General features: G+C 36.4%; 1 protein-coding gene across 1 annotated transcript in view; it reads left to right on the forward strand.

Moving 5' to 3' along the window:
• LOC311214055 (transcription initiation factor TFIID subunit 4-like) overlaps positions 1 to 16,147 on the forward strand; it is a gene marked incomplete at its 5' end in the record, with an annotated part of 143,478 nt that overhangs the window by 124,751 nt on the left and 2,580 nt on the right. The window lies entirely within an intron of this gene.

Raw genomic sequence — 16,147 nt, forward strand, 5'->3', positions numbered from 1 at the left:
CTTTGATATAGTGTTGTAAACCATCTCAAACATACCTAGTAATAATCTTAATGAAATTAGAAGTCATGTTCCATGTTTGCTGACTGTAAACTGATGGGGATAAATTGGATGGGGGTAATGGTGGTTTTGTTGAACAGCCAGCACACCTTTATGACCAGGCAAAATTTAATTTCCATTTCTTACCTAATGGATCACACATAATATATAATTTATTGAAAATCTGATTCTAATTGAAGTTGTGTCTCAGTAAACATTAGTACATTGGATTCAAATGGTACTTTTGTTCAAAATTTCATTGAGTCCCTACTGCCATCAACCATATACTCTTAATCTGCTGCTATTTATCTCATCTGCCCTGAACATAACTCTTGGTTGTATGTCTTTGAATTTATAAATTGCATAACTAGGTTTGCTTTTGAAATCCACTTAAAATTCTGTATCTCAACAAAATGAGACAAAATAAGTTCATTTTTAGCTAACCCTATTCGTATGTTTCCACAACTTCTCATTATAGGAAAAACTGTCCTTTTCCAGTTAGCAATTTTATTTATTCTGCAAAAAGAAATATAGCTGTTCTTAATTAAAAAAAAAAAAAAAAAAAAAAAAAGCCCAATAATTTAGTCAGTTTTCTGGATGTTTACATCTTTTTCTCCTAGTTCTACATCATGATGTGCTCATACATTGTGCTATGATGTTACGATACAAAAGCGAAATTAATAGCTGTAAAAAGTGACAACATTATGCTGTAAGGATGTGCAGCATTGTTTATTAAAGTGATTTTGTTTAAAGAACATTTTACAGAACTTCATTTTTCTTGAACTGCATACTAATTTTAAAGGTCAGTGTGGTTAGTTACCATAGTAGTGACCTAAAAATAACCTTTCTAGTGTACCTGTATATTTCTGATCTGTAGTGTTAGCATTCAGAAATGTTCTTTCCCTTAGAGTTTCAGCAGCTAAATAAGTTGCAACCCCTTCAGCTATACTCATAAAAATTTGCTTCCAGACAACATGGTCTGTTTATTGTGTAATAATCGAAATGGCACTAAATTGCAATGATTGCTGAACACTTAGGAATTGCATTAACCACTTAACTGCTAAACTATTTTCCATTTTCTTCCTCACTGTGAAGTATTATATTGATTTTCCTCTTAGTTAGAGCTGCTTACTCAACCTCTGAGATGAACAGAATATTTTAGTAGCCTCATACACTGTCATATTTTGAGTCAATCAGCAGTGACCTTGGCTAAGAATTTTCTAGAGGTTTTTTAAAAAGCTATTAAGCAAAATAGCTTGCAGTGCATAGCCTTGAATCTTCACAGAAAATAGAGAGAAACACAAAACATCTCTAAGTGAGATAAAAAAATTATAAGGAGGAGTTAATCTTTCTCTTTCCCTCTGAGGTGGGTTGTTTCCTATTGCCTTTAAAACACTGCTGCTAAGACAAATTAGTTAATAGTTGTAAGGCCTTATCCAGAGTCTTAATCGTAGCCTGTAATGTTGTGCTTGGCATGTAATTAAAAATCTAAATACAGTGATAGGTGAAGACGTTTGGTAGTACCATTGCTCTCTATGGGGATGATTATGATTTTTTTTGTTGTTGTTTTCTAACAAGTCTTTGTTAACTGGAGTAAAACACAAACATTTGGGAAATATCAAACTTAAAAGCTCATCGATGATATATAGCTAAACTATTTTGTTATCAAATATTTTAATTTAAAATCGATTTCCTTTTTCCTTTCCAAGATTTCTAGAGATAAATTCTCTCCCTATTTATTTCTGAGAAAACTTGTTGGAAAAAGCAGAGGGGTTTGGGGTGGTTTTGTGTTGTATTTTTGTTTGTTTTGTTTTGTTTTTCTTTTCTTTTTATTTAAGCAAAACCTTTTTCATATCTTGCTGCAAAAAAAAAAAAGGGGGGGGGGGGGAAAGGCTGATACAGGTAAGGAAGAGTTAAACAGAAATTGAGCGGGGATGCTGGGGGGCAGCAGTGCTGCAGAACATAGCAGTGTTCGTGCGAAGGCAAGTCATTTCCCGAAACACTGCAGACACATGGCCTGAGGCAGTCTAAAACCTTTGGAGACCAAAATGGCTCGCAGGAGTTAGAAGTAATAAGGTGTTTTTCCCTTCTTTCTCCTTCACTGAAATTCTGTAAGGTTGCTATGCATTACCAAGGAACAATGCCACTATTTTTGTGTTTTATATGGGTATTAAGATCCATTACAATTTGACATTTTTAAGATTGGTTATCCTGTAGTTTGGTGTTAAATTGAAGTTGTTTGTTTTGAATTTAATTCTTTCATTTTTCAAAGGAAAAAAAGGCAGCACTGCTGTGCTGATAGCTTACTGAAGTATGCCAGGGTTTGATGTTTGAATTGAATGTTTGCTATCCCAAAATACAGGCAAAATTATCTTTAAAAGAACTCTAGATTTTTTATTTTTTATTTATAATCATTTTAATCTCTGAAAGATGCTTTCTGGTTAGCTTTTCACAATCAGATTGTAGAAGATATTGTGCATATATCTTTAAGGCATAGCATTTCTGGGATTATTTTTAACACTATGTTACACATCCGAGATGTATTGTGCTTAATGCAACCTGCTTATGATTATTACAACCCTATATGTTTGCAGCAGCTAAATAAACTCCACATCAAATAAATTACTGCAGCAATGTTATTAGGCCAGCAGCAATGTTAAGGACATCTGTTAACTCTTTTTCAAATGCCCTGTCCTTACTCGTTTATTCTAAACATTTCTGTTGTTAATTACTACTTAAGTATGTGAAATCATCATTCAAAAGTAGCTGTGAAGACCTGCTTAGGAGGACTGAGGCAGGCTTGGGTCCCGTTCTCAGCCTTACTCCAGATGCAACGGACCCATAGCTTGTTGTTTTAGGTTGAACACTTAAAAGTCAGGTAAATCAGGACAGTTGACACGTATTTTTGTTACTGTAGTTCCAGCAACAGACATGGTGTACGGCATGGTCTGAGCAACTTCCCCCACTTAGGCCCTGAAAGTCTAACTTCTTGCTCTTAGTGAAGAAATTTGCAGCAAAACTTTCTCTGTCAAAATGCATTTTTCTCAAAGATAAGATGTTTAGCAAAAGTACATCTGTCTCCAAACTATATTTATGAAGAAGGTTTCTCTGCTCCCGAGATTACATTTCTAGTGAAGCTGTGAGCCTGTTGCCCAGTGGCTGTGGCACCTGGGACATGAAGGCTGGACGGGGCCTTTGCCCCTGGGTTGGCGACTCCCTCTGCCACTTGCCATTGTTATAATGCAGACTGAAATCTTCCAAAATGGAAATGGTCCCTGATTTGGTTACCATTACGTGGTAAAATGGTGCCTATTAAAACCCAACTCAGAGTTCTTTTACAAATCTTTTCATTTGAAATTCATGTGAGACCGCAAGGTGTTTTGCTAGCTCGCAGCAGGAGTGGCTTAGGTCACCATCTTTATTTGTAATTTAGTGAATTGTAGATATTTTGATCATGAAAACAAACAAATAGGGTGATGTTTTTCAGATGTTAGATGATGATACTTAAGTAGAACTCTTATAAATTAAAAAACAAAACCAGAAGCAATTATAAAAGGATCCACAAAGAGCCTGTATAGACGGTGTCTAAAAGACTTATGTTGGGAACTTTGCCAGAATAGTGTGAATTTACATAGCTTTTCATCAACATTGTATGAAAAATAGATGCAAAGTAAAGGAGTACTCAATAAGTATGTTTCGCTTTTGTCATCTGAATATTGTCTGATTTTCAAATTACAGTCTTACATCTCAATGTGATTGAAGAAAACCTCTAGCATATACTTACAGTGCTGCCAATTCAAGCATTTTCTTTTCTTTATTACTGGAATTCAGTTAATCACAAAGTGCGTGGCTCATTGCAGTGTGTGAGGCTGTGGGGGATCCCAGCTCTGATAGGAACCTCTAGTTAAATGATTCATCTGAGAACAGACTGAGCGACCAAGGACAGGAAGAACTGCTTGCAAGCATTAAAGGTCCCGGCTGCAAAAGGGCATCCCTTCCTCTGCCTCTCTTCCTTTTCTGGTGAGACCAAGGCGCTTAAGCAGAGTTTGAGCGCTTCACCTCTGGTTGCAAAGCCCAGCTCTCGCCTGTGCTGCCGCCAGCCCTGGTGAATGCCTCTCCCCGAGTGAGATTCTCACACATGCTCTGTAGAGGCTGTCAGATAAGATCATGGCTTGGCCAACTTTTATTTATGGGCCAATGAATTATGCAGCTGGGGTAATTAGATGTTTTTGTTTTGTGAATCAGGATTATGCTCCTGGGGTGCCAACCTAGGAAAGCCTGCGAAACTGCATAATAAAAGTCATTTTTATGCAGAGGTAGAAATATTTGAATGCAAAAGAGAGTGTGTGTGTGTGTGTGTAGGGAAGCTAATGTCCTCCTGCATTTGGAGAGGAAGAGTGAAGTGTAAACTCTAGCTGTTATCCATTAAAGCTTTTATTTCTCTTGCATTGTATAGCGAAGGAAGAGCCTGTTTTAGCATAAACTCCAAAAGAAAACATGTATTTCTCTCCTCCCCCAAGTACAGCTACAAAATACAGATGCTTTTGTGTAGTTGGAAAACACTTAGGGAGTTACATTTGTGTATTTGGGGAGTCTGTGTATATGTATAGTTGCTGCATTCTATTTTGTTTAACAGAACCCTGATTACAACTAAAGTTTAATATACTTTAATCACATCATAGTTTCTATGGTGTCCTTCAATTGCATATTTTAGAAGACATTTGAGGTAGCAGACTAGTATATATTTTTGACTTTTCTAACCTACATGCCTTATGTTTGTGCCTCAAGATAACATTGAATAACATATTTAAACTACTCATGTGTGAAAAAGCAAAATTATATCTCATGAACTGATTTCTTCACACATTCAAAAAAATCAAATTCCCATTTTGTTCAGATACTAAACAAAAATCAGAAGGGAAACAATGTTTTTTAGAAATGATACTGTATTTCAAAATAGTGAAGATGTGAATACCTTTAATGAAAATGTATGGTGCTCGTTTTAAAAGTTAAATCATTTTACAAAGGTAGTCTTTTCTAAATGTAGTTTTCATTATGAAGGCATTACAGTCTGGTTCAGTTGATAATGAGTCAGAGTTTACTGAGCTGTTATAATTTAATATTTCAAGTTGAAAATAGATATTGTAAAATAGTAATTGGTGATTACCATATTTGCTTCTTTCTTCAATTTCATCACCCATAAGAACTAGTGCTGTCAAGTGCTGCTGCTGTATTTACATATAATAAAACCAGAGGTGCATATGTTCTTGTGGATATCATTAGTTTTTATTATATATATTTATGTTTTATATATGTCTGTGTGTATGTAGTAGTTCTGTAGAGGTATGTATAAATCATTATACCAAGGCCATGGTCGTTCACGGATTTTAATTACTGTGTGGCTATTCTTTGAGTTTTTGTAAACAAGGCAGACTTTAAATTTAAAAGCAGTATGCCAGATGAGCTGTTCTGGCAGCCCTTAGAATTAAAGCTCAGGCTTTCAAATTCCTACATCTGAAAATAGAACTTGGTGACATGGGATGCTAGTCTTTAAAAACAAAACAAACAAAAAAGAACCCAATAACAGTAAAAGTTTCAAGCATCCCTGCTCAATTCACAGAATCTGGCCCATTTTCCTAACTTTGGAGAGAATTTAGGTTGATTTACCATAAAATTAACTTTCTATTTTTCAGTATGTTGCTGTTCTTGTCTCTTTAATTTCTAAGGTGACTCAGTAGTGAGGTGGTAAGGTGTTACAGTAGTCTAGCTGTATGTGCAAAAACCAGATTAGAACTGCTCTACTGTATAGCATGACTTGGTTAGACAGAGGCTGAGTCAAGCAGTGTGGGCAACATTGCTAAAATATTAAAGTTTGTTCTTGGAAATTGTTGAGTCCACTGTAGTTCCACTGAAGGTGATGCAGTGTTCAAAATAGGAGCATAACAGAAGCAAAGCACTTCGTAAATGAATATGTAATGAACGTGGCAGGATCTTGAGCAATGCTTTTCAGAATAAAGGATATTCTGGCTACCGATCTGTTTTATTAATTGGGGGAGGAGGGATATCATATAATCTGGTCATCATTTTGCTGCAGTTTAATTTTAAAAGAATAAATATAAGCTAATATCTAAGAGTGGTAGTTAGCAAGAAAAGCTGATAAGGGATTATCAAGGTTAGGGTTCAGACAGAACAGATGGTAAAATAGTTATAACCTACTGTACCATATGTTACTGCTGCACACATTCAGGTAGCATATTATATGTATTGTGAGGGAAGATCGATGATCTTAACACAGGTTTTCAGAAAGACCAAAAAATAAGCTCCTGAAAAACTAACTTGATGATTTCAGGCCAGATTAATGAACCGTTATTGAATTCAGTATTCCAGAAAGGGATACAAGAAATTATGCATAGCATGCAATTGTTTGTTTTAATTCCCAAAAAGCTAAAATGAAGGTTGTGTTTCAGGAAGTCTATTTCAGGCTCGTTATACTTGAATTTCTGGGATAAGTATTTAAAGAAAAAGCAAATTTACAGCACTTGAATTTTGATTATTAAAACTGTTTTTTTTTCTTTTTTCGTAACTTGTCATCAGGGGTCAGATCACCAAAAGAGCATGCAACCTCATTAAGGTGCCAATGAAGTGATAAATTACTTATCAGAAACAATTGCAGCCTCACTGTGTTAGAGCACTTCTGAAAATCTGACTCCTGATCTATAATTTCTGCTGTTATTAAGACGTTTTTTAAAGAACCCATTAAATTAATGAAAAGAATACCATGAAAATGTGAAGGTGAAAGACAAGAAAGAGAAAAAAGGGTTAATCAAGTCAGAAGTACTGGGAGAAGAAGTGGAATGGTAGCAAAGAAGAAAAATGAAGGCAGAGAGTTGTGATTTGGAGTGGTGCTAAAGAGCCTCTGGGCTTGAGATTCATCTCGCATTTTATAATGCTCATGTTGTGTTGTATCATAATGCACTTGCTTCTACTAGAGCTAGCTTTTTCTCGTCTCTTATTGCCAATGGTAAAAATAGGCCAGTAGCATCATTCCATACTATTGAGCGCATTCTAAATTCCACACTGTTTTTTTTACTTGCCTCTCTAATTAATTTAGTAATCCTCTTCACTGTGTGCATGTGCACATTTGGGTATGTCTGCTCTGTTGCCCTCTTCCGTCATCTGTTCGAGTTCTCACATTGCTGATGATTGGTTGTGCCAGCTCCCTTCCAAAGACAGTGAATATATTACACTCCACTGCCTTTTGTTTAACTTTGCCAAAAAAATCCCATCATGAATCTCTGTTTTTGGCTGGTACTTTTGGGAAAGATTCTTCTATAGTTGCAGCCCTCTTTTTTATATATTACTCATTTTTATTTTATTTTGGGAGTAATTAGCTATGTGAGACATCAGTGTAAATATTGATCATTGTCATTTTTGGGGACCTATGAGTAATATATAATATTATATAATTTTTCCAATTGAAGACTAGGTTATGGTAGCTATGATATTTACTTGCTAATTCAGCTTTTCCTGTAGGTAGTCTGTCTGGTTTACCAGAATAGAAAAGATGAGAAGTTATCTCTAACTAAGATTAGAGCTTTAACATCTGGAAACAATGTTTTTGTACATCACTGTCTCCTCTGTGATTATCTGTAAGACTGAAGATATTTTTCTTTAGATATTGATATTGGTATGGATTACTCAATCATTTTTTTTTTGTTACCGCAAGATGCAGTTGGTTAGAGGATCTTCTTGAAAGCTTTCATGTTGCATTTGTTCCCACTTTATAAAAATAGGTGGATCTGGGATAATTATGGGAGTGCAGGAGGGTTAACTAAAAAAGCAAGATTTTTTTTAATGGCTTGGTTTGAAATTCAAGGCTTACTCTGTGTTGGTTGTGTTGAATAGAATTTTAAAATGTTGTTTCTTTGCTTTGTGGTGAAATGGGTTGGAGGAGGATGAGGATTTTGGTATTCTTGAGGAAAAGGGGGAGATTACATATTTTTTTTCAAATGTTAGGAAAGTGTAAACTGTCATCATTGTGTTTATAAGTTAAACTGATCTGCCTTTTAGTCAAGGAAAAAGGAAAAACCTGGATGGAAACTAAGAGGTTAGAGGAGAGTACCAAGGAGAAGTTATTAAAAATTATGATGGAAGTATGTATGTTGAGGCAATTTGAAGATGGGCAGCAAGTCGGATCGAAGTCTGGAGGGCAGACAGCAATGAAGAGTGGTGGAGGCATGCGGTCATGAAACGTTCCTGTCCTAAGTCCTGGAGAACTGATCCTGGCGTGAAGGAAAGAGAGAAGCAGGAGGCTTGGAAAAGGACTTGGGAAAGAGTATATCTTGATGAACAGCAAATTGTGACCATTACATGCAAGGGACTGCCTTCATATTGTAGCAGGAAAAACTATAGATCATATTAAATGGGGGCCACTGCTATGAGCTTCCTGCTGTCTTGTAGGATGGAAAACACAGTTTCCTTCTGGAAGGCATTTTTTCAAAAACTATTTGTGCTGGTGTGATATAAGGTTTTTTGGACTTATTCTGAACAGAAAACCCCACTAACTTAAGAAGAGTCAAGAGAATTAATTGTAAGAAACAGAAACATTAAGAAATAAAGGAATGGGTAGCTAAATGATTCAGAGACTTCTCCCTGCTGAACTCCGTCATTTCTCCCTAATGTCTGAAATACATCAGGCCTTAATTATATTTCATGATATTTGCAGTAATAGAAAGTGTGTTAACCATCTTCCACATTTTATTTATAAACATTGATGTCTTTTTCCCTGTACACTGGACTGTTTTCTGACAATGTGTTTATCCTGCAAGCTGAAGGTATTAGCATTTAAGGCTTAATTTTATTGCCACTCAATTCTGAGATAACCGCACTGCCTGCTTGCTTTTGCTTTATTTAACGGATTGGGTATATGAATTAGGGCCATATACTACCCTCAATCCACAGAGGAGCCTCTGGTAATTATAGCAAAAGGTTTATACCACTGTTCTTAGATTGTAACTAATCTGCTAGCAAATTTTGCACTGAAAAAAAAATATATTGTGCCAAGAGCTGGTAGATCTGTGGCTATTTTTGCCCTTTGTTTGGCAGGTAGTGCAAAAAGTCACTTGATTGGCACTTGCACAATTGCTGGGAGTGCACAAGATGGCCCACAGTTGCAAACATAATTATTTTAAAGTCTGGGTTATACATCATAATTAGGCTTAAGAACTGAAAGTCAGTGGAGATGAATGAGGGCAATTTATGCTCTCAAGGGTTGAGAAAGTGATTTTGAGTTTAGATTTCACATTTGTAATTTTTTTTTTCCCCACAAGTATTAAGATGTAGATACTTTTCTCTCTGTCTCCCTCTCTTCCTCCCTTGGGAGGACTGGCAATATACGAAACAGTTATATGATGGCTGTGTCTCACCTTAAATAGGTGAGATGTAGCTAGCACATGAGGTGGCCAAGGTGCACTTCTTAACGCTAATTTTCTTCTTAATCAGAAACAGCTACGAATGAATCTAGACCCCCACAGTTAGCCGGTCCCCTACAGTTGTTCTGCTCAGCATGTCTTCCAGAACAGGCCAAAAAAGCAATCTTTACTGGCTAGCAATTATGTATATTTTAATTAGATATTTAAACAATTAAATTTTACAGCTATATGTGTCTAGAGATTGATGAATGTCAAGAATATTTTAATTATTTTAAGTTTCTGATTAAATGAAAGTCACAATCATACAGGTTAGGAAAGAAGGGGCCACCCACTATGTAAAACTGCGATAATTTTAAACTAATATCAAGGATTACCACAAGAGAAAAATCAGATGGGAATCAAATATGATTCAAGGGAAATGTGAATCCTGCAAGTTCAGCTGTAGGGCTTCTCCTAAAGTTAGTTTGACATTTCTCCTTTCCCAGTGAGAGGGAATACAGGCATGTACAGCAAGGTTGGAGTACAGTAATATGGGCAAATCCCTTAAAAGAGGAAAAGAAAAACAACAACAACAACAAAAAATGCTAATATTGAAAGATGAGAAGGGAAAAGCACCACAATGCTTGAAAAATAACAATAAAAAAATTGGCAGGATTAGTATTTCAAAGGGAGCAGCACTTGATTAAACGTTTGGAAAGCATGGGAGGAGAAACATTCCAAGCAAAATGAAAATATATGTGTATGATGGAAACAGGATAAATAGAATATTCAACTTATAATTACCACTGCAAGAATGCAGTCCAAACTGAGAGTTCTTAATCAGGTAAAATTGTCATTGCTTTTAAGTCCAAGTAAGGCAGTGAATTGTGGTAGGTATGAGATGTTTGTGGATAAAGATGTTGGCAAGATCTGTGGTTGCAACGAGGAGCAGGTCCATGAACAAAGTAAATGAAAAGACCTGGAGACTGCACCACCTGAGTAAATTGTGAATGTGTTACAAGAAAATAGAGGATACAAGACATGTTTTTATCACATACCAAGTGAGGAGTGAGGGATACAAAAAGATCTTTGAAGGGTGAAAAGTCCTAGCAGAATGCAGACCTGTATCTCTGTGCAGGAAAAACTTGAGCTTCTCTTTCCCTCATTAATGCAGTGATTATGCAGAGATCTGCTTGGATAAGGTGTTTAAGAATTTGAAATTACTTGCAGTCTGGTTTCTTCTTGAGAATGACCTGTTGAGGACTGGGCAGTTGAGCAGTTACCTCCCTTGAGCAGGTAAATGAAATAGCCCATATCTGCTTTACTCTTACTTGTGTTACTGGTTTCCAGTGGGGCAGAATTCTCTTCCTCCCAGATTGTTTCTCTCTGAAATGTTGCATAACTTGCTTTTTGGCCCTGTTCTCATTCATTATTTCTTTTTTTTTTTTTGGGGGGGGGACGTTCTCTTAAAAGAAGGAGTAGGTGGTCAGGTTGGTAGTAGATGCTGAGTTCTTTCAGCTGGAACTTTTTGGTGTGATGCTGTTTTACAAAGCAGGTTTTCAATTATAATGGTACTTGCATATGTGACTTAGCTTAGCATAATAAAGGCAAAGAGCAGATACGTATAAAGCATTCTTTTTGTAATGGCAGTCCATTTAGTTGGGTTGAAAAAACATCGTGTAATTATAAACTAAAATGATCACATCTAAAGAAAAATTCTTCACTGTATCCATGTCTTAGTATGATTTACCTTCCTCTTACTATTTCTTAATATAAAAATTACTGCATGCTGTCTTTGAAATGTTGCAATTGTGTTGGTATTTGAAGTACTTGTAAATACTTGTGCAAATCAGTTTTTCTGATGTTTGTCTGCAGGGTGAGGTGTGTGTTTATGTGCCCAGGGGAAATGAGACGCATTTGCATCCAAGAGGGTGTAGCAAGCAAACGCGTGCCAAAACGGAGTCTGTAGGAACAGTTGTACTAAAATAGTATAGGATAGAAATGCTTGCAAAGAAAATAACTAGCTGCCTAAGAAATCATGGTATCTAATCCTCACTGTAAATGTTGCTGATCTAAAGGCCTAAATGATAGCTTTTGGTGATGAATCTTTCTAAAGACATCTGTAATGCCACCATATTGTGCATATGAAGATGCACGGTCTTTCCGTGGATATAATTATGTTTCATACAGTATTGTTAATCTTTGGGATGCTGATGAACAGTTACTATTTACTTTTCTGTACTTCAGGGGAGTACTGATTTAAGGATGTTTCAGCTTTCATTTAAATCAGTGAAATCATTACTATTAGCCTCGGTAAGTGCTGAATTAAACCCTAAATTATGTGGGACAGCTAATCATACATAATATTATACCTGTTTTTCGTGTATAAAGTGCCTGTCAGCCAGAGATCTAATAGCACTTTATGCAAGCAATTCTTATTGCTGCAAAAATATCTCCAGAATATTTCTTACAATCCAAGACCTGTTAGCATAAGGCCAGACTAATGTATACCTTATTTTACCACTCCTCTTCAGTTCATGGAGGTTGGAGAGACAAAATTCCTTGTATTTTTTTACTCCATAGATTGCTTGGCTTTGAATTGTTCCTGTATGATTCCCACTTTCAGACTTTGGCTTGAAGTGCAAGTCTGCCACAAGGATGTGCCACGTAGCCTGGGAAGAAAACCAGCAGATCTTTTATCATTATTGCCTTGTCTCTCTGGGTCACAGAGAAGCAATAGCCGCAGTTCAAGACTATGTTCAAAGGAGAGATGTCAGGACTGAATTGTTTTCTGGTGAAGGAACGATGGATAAAATATTAAATGCAATCTTCTATTTGCCCTTATCTTTGTGTTTCCTGACAAGAATATCACAGTGTATTTCCATGGTTCTGTAATTCAGTGCCTTTAAAAGCTGAAGGTATACAGATTAGTGGAAAAAAAAAAAAGAAAAAAAGAAAAAAAAAAAAGATTTAATTGTTCAACAGTAGAAATCACTGCTATAAAAATCAGTAGCTTTTATTACATATGTTTGTGTTATGTGAAAGCAATTCTGTTTCAAACAAGGAACAGCACACTTATGAGAGTTACTCAGTTTAACTTTCATTCTCCTGCTGCTCTAACCATTGTAATTTAATGCACAAAGACGTTTTTACTTTCCAAGCAGTAGGGGAGTTTGTCCATGAAAATTTTGGATGAGGTGTACCTGTTTTTCTCAGTCCACTTTCTCAGTACCCTTTAAACCTTCTGGGAAATACTGACCAAACCTGGTGCGTGTGGAGGGGGTGAAGTAGAAGAGGGAAAGAGGCAGGAAGGAGCTTGAGACCAAGCCCATGAAAACCACCATGAGGACTGTTAGCTCGGGCACAGGGAAGACGAGATATGCTGGTATTGGCAGCGAGGAGAAGGCTGCAATATAAGCTCGACAAGTTTTGGGGTAGGTTTGTCTTAGGGGCCCTGTGTGCCGGGTGGGTGATGAGCATAGGCTCGGTGGGTCTGCCACCCCAGGGGGGAATGCTCACCCGGCTGGCTTGGGAGGATGGGAGAAGAGCTGGGTGTGGGGTGGTCCTGAGGCCATTCCGAAGGGAGGTAAAACCCCAGGGGGCATCTGTGATATGTGGAGGGTGCTACAGTGGACTGAGGATATTTCTGGGGGAGATGAGAGGTGATGAACGCAATGTAGAGGAGCGGTTTTTATTGTGGTAAGAGGTATTACCAGAGAAATGCAATACATCTGGAAGAAATGAGGCTTCATTAGTTTCTCTGTTCACAGGAGTATTTGTTTTAATTTCTAGAGTGTATGTTTCTGTGGTAGACAGTTATGTATGTTTACCTAGGAATCTACCAACTCTTTGGTTGTTGCTTTGTTTTGAACCACAGCAGAATAAAAATTATTCTGCTTTTCCAGCAGCATGAGTTTTCTCACAGAAGACGATCATAAAAATAGCAAACAAGCTGAGATGAGTGGCCCAAATCTCGTGTCACATCTAACATAAAATTGGAATTGCTTCAAAATGTGCACGCTGAACCAGTTATTACTTCAATTCTTCTTCTTAAGCCATAGTTTCAACCTAGGTAGCTTCCAACAATTGAATTAAGCTTGACAGACCAACAATGTTATTTAAAATACTGTAAGTTGTATATACACACGTCAGCTAAGCGTATCTGAAGTGTATTAAAGCTCATTAAAGTTGATGGAGTCTGACTGTTTCAGTGGGTCTTGGATTACAGGTTAACAGAGAGCATGGCACCATGGCCTTTTTTTTTTTTTTTTTCCTTCAAATTCCTGCATTTAATTTGATTTTCGGTGAATTTCTCTTTCTGGCTGTACCACGGCATGGTCCTTGCTGGCAGCGGGAGTTGTGTGGGTCTTCCCAGAAAGCCTCTTTGCGTGGGTGCTGCACAGTGCAGAATAATTCAGTTGCTCTCTGCTGTCTTCCTTACTGTCCTGTGAGATCTGCAGCTACCAAGTTCAAGGCAGTCACCAGCCGCCTTAGTAGTACAAGAAAGAAAAATTGAAGCAGCAAGGGAAAAGAGACAGTGGGAAAAAGGAGAGGACAAGATGGAATGGGAAAAGAAGTTGCTGTAACTCATTTATGTAAGTCATTTCAAAATGAAGAGGCAGAAAGAGTCCATACATAAATTGTATAAATTGTATTATTTTTTTCCCTGGTCTCAAACATCTTAAATTTCCCCGAAGTTATAAATAGAAGTTCACTGATACAAAAACTGGTACTGATGTGTATTTGAGTGGGTGTGATTTGGTAATAGCTTGGGTGTGGCAGGCAGGAAACAAAGGATGTAAACAATCTATAACCATTTTTTTTTTTTTATTAGAGCTTTTATCTTTGTAACTCTTACTAGTTTCCACAGATACAAACAAGATCAGACTTGTTTGTGTTGATGAAAAGCCTGACATGCTGATTTAAAAAAAAAAAAATAATTAAAAAATCTTGAGTAAAACTTGTATTTCTTCAATTCCACCATTACTGGCAATTAGCTAGGCTTGTATTCATGTATATAATTAAAAAAAAAAAAATGTGGCATTTAGTACTGTACTTAATGTACATACCAAAGAATAATGTTGAGTACAGTACAGTACCAAACAAATTGGTCTTTAATTTAAATTAGAGATCATATTGACAGATACACGTTACTGTCCTGTCAATTTACAACTGTGCTTTTCTACTTTCTAAAAACATTCTTACAATTTTTTTCACCTTATGAGAGAGAATTACAGGGTGTTATCAGGTAACTGAGTAGCTCACAAGCACAGTTATGAATGTGCACAGCTTAATTTCGTGTTATGGTGTTGCATTAAGTATATGCTCTTACCACTCAAAAGTTCGGTACCTCAAGTGATAAATGCAATAAATATGACTTACCTCATCTTAATTCCAGCTACTCTGTCCAATAAATATAAAGCAATTATTTGCTGTATAGGTACCTCAAGTATTAAATAAATGGTTTTATATGAAGAAATATATATATATAAACTATATAATATTATATAGTTTATATGTAATATATTATATATATAACATATATTTTATATATATATGTATAAATTGCTTTTCTATTAATATTTGGTTAAGTGTGTGTAGGATGGTTCTGGTCCAGTAAGCTACAAATAGTATTTTTGAAGAGTTTCTTGTCATGAGTTTAAGGTGGCCACATTGCTAAGTGTTTTTGTTATGTTCAGGAACTGCAGTCAGCATGGATCTGAAAGAACTATTACTTGGAGCAGGGGGAAAGATTCACCATATCAGAGACAGAGAAGAGACATATTTTTGAGTCAGCTTGTTCAAAATAAATATAGACATGGTAGTTCCTTGGAGAGTTGGAAATAGTGGCAACAGCCCTGGCAAAACAAATGCATGGTAAGAGCGCAGACAAGAAGCAGCTTAAGGTAGGGTATTGTTTCAGACCTGTGAAAGATAAAGAGTATGAGTTTAAATGATGCTATTTCTTTTAGGAATGCAAAGTGTTTTTGCATAAGGGCTGAATAAATTCAGAGCACCACTAATGGATTGTGCACTGGGGATGTGTCTGTCTTCAGCATGGATGAGCAACCCTTGGAGCTGCAGCACATGCTTTTCCTATGAGCTGTGAGGCTAGGTGGTAAATCAATTAATCTATTAACAAAAGCTACTTTATACTGGAGAACAGAAACCCTAAGACCAAATGCCTGTGGCACTTGAAGGTTGTGGGCTTCTCCTTCTCTTGCCTCTAAGCTTAGCCACATTCATTTAACTACATTAAGCATTTTTTGTGGTTATAAGAGAATAGGATTTGCCCCACTACTGTAATTTAATAGCCAGATATAGTAGAAATAACTTGAGCAGTATAGTTCTGCAGGTGAGTCTGATTTTGCCAGTACACAGAGAGAAAAGTGAAAATAGTGTTATGTCTTACTTGCAATATACCACGTTTGTATCCTCTACAACCTTTCAGTACTAAAATTAGGCTTAACTGTATTTTTAATGGCTAGAATCAAGATCCTACAATAAGTATTCCCTGGACAAAGAAAGGTAAGTTAAGAGCAGCAGTAAGTAAATTTGAAGTAGGTATATTTGAAGTAGGTATTTAAAAAGTTTTGAAAACTGTGCCAGATGCTTTAGAGGTTTGAAAAATAATTTAAACCTTTTTATGGATTAAAGTCTACTTCTTTAAGTCAGAACATTTTATTTCACCAGAAATCAAT

The sequence above is a fragment of the Netta rufina genome, assembly GCF_964035555.1.
Source record: "Netta rufina genome assembly, chromosome: 13".
In the NCBI taxonomy this organism is placed as follows: domain Eukaryota; kingdom Metazoa; phylum Chordata; class Aves; order Anseriformes; family Anatidae; genus Netta; species Netta rufina.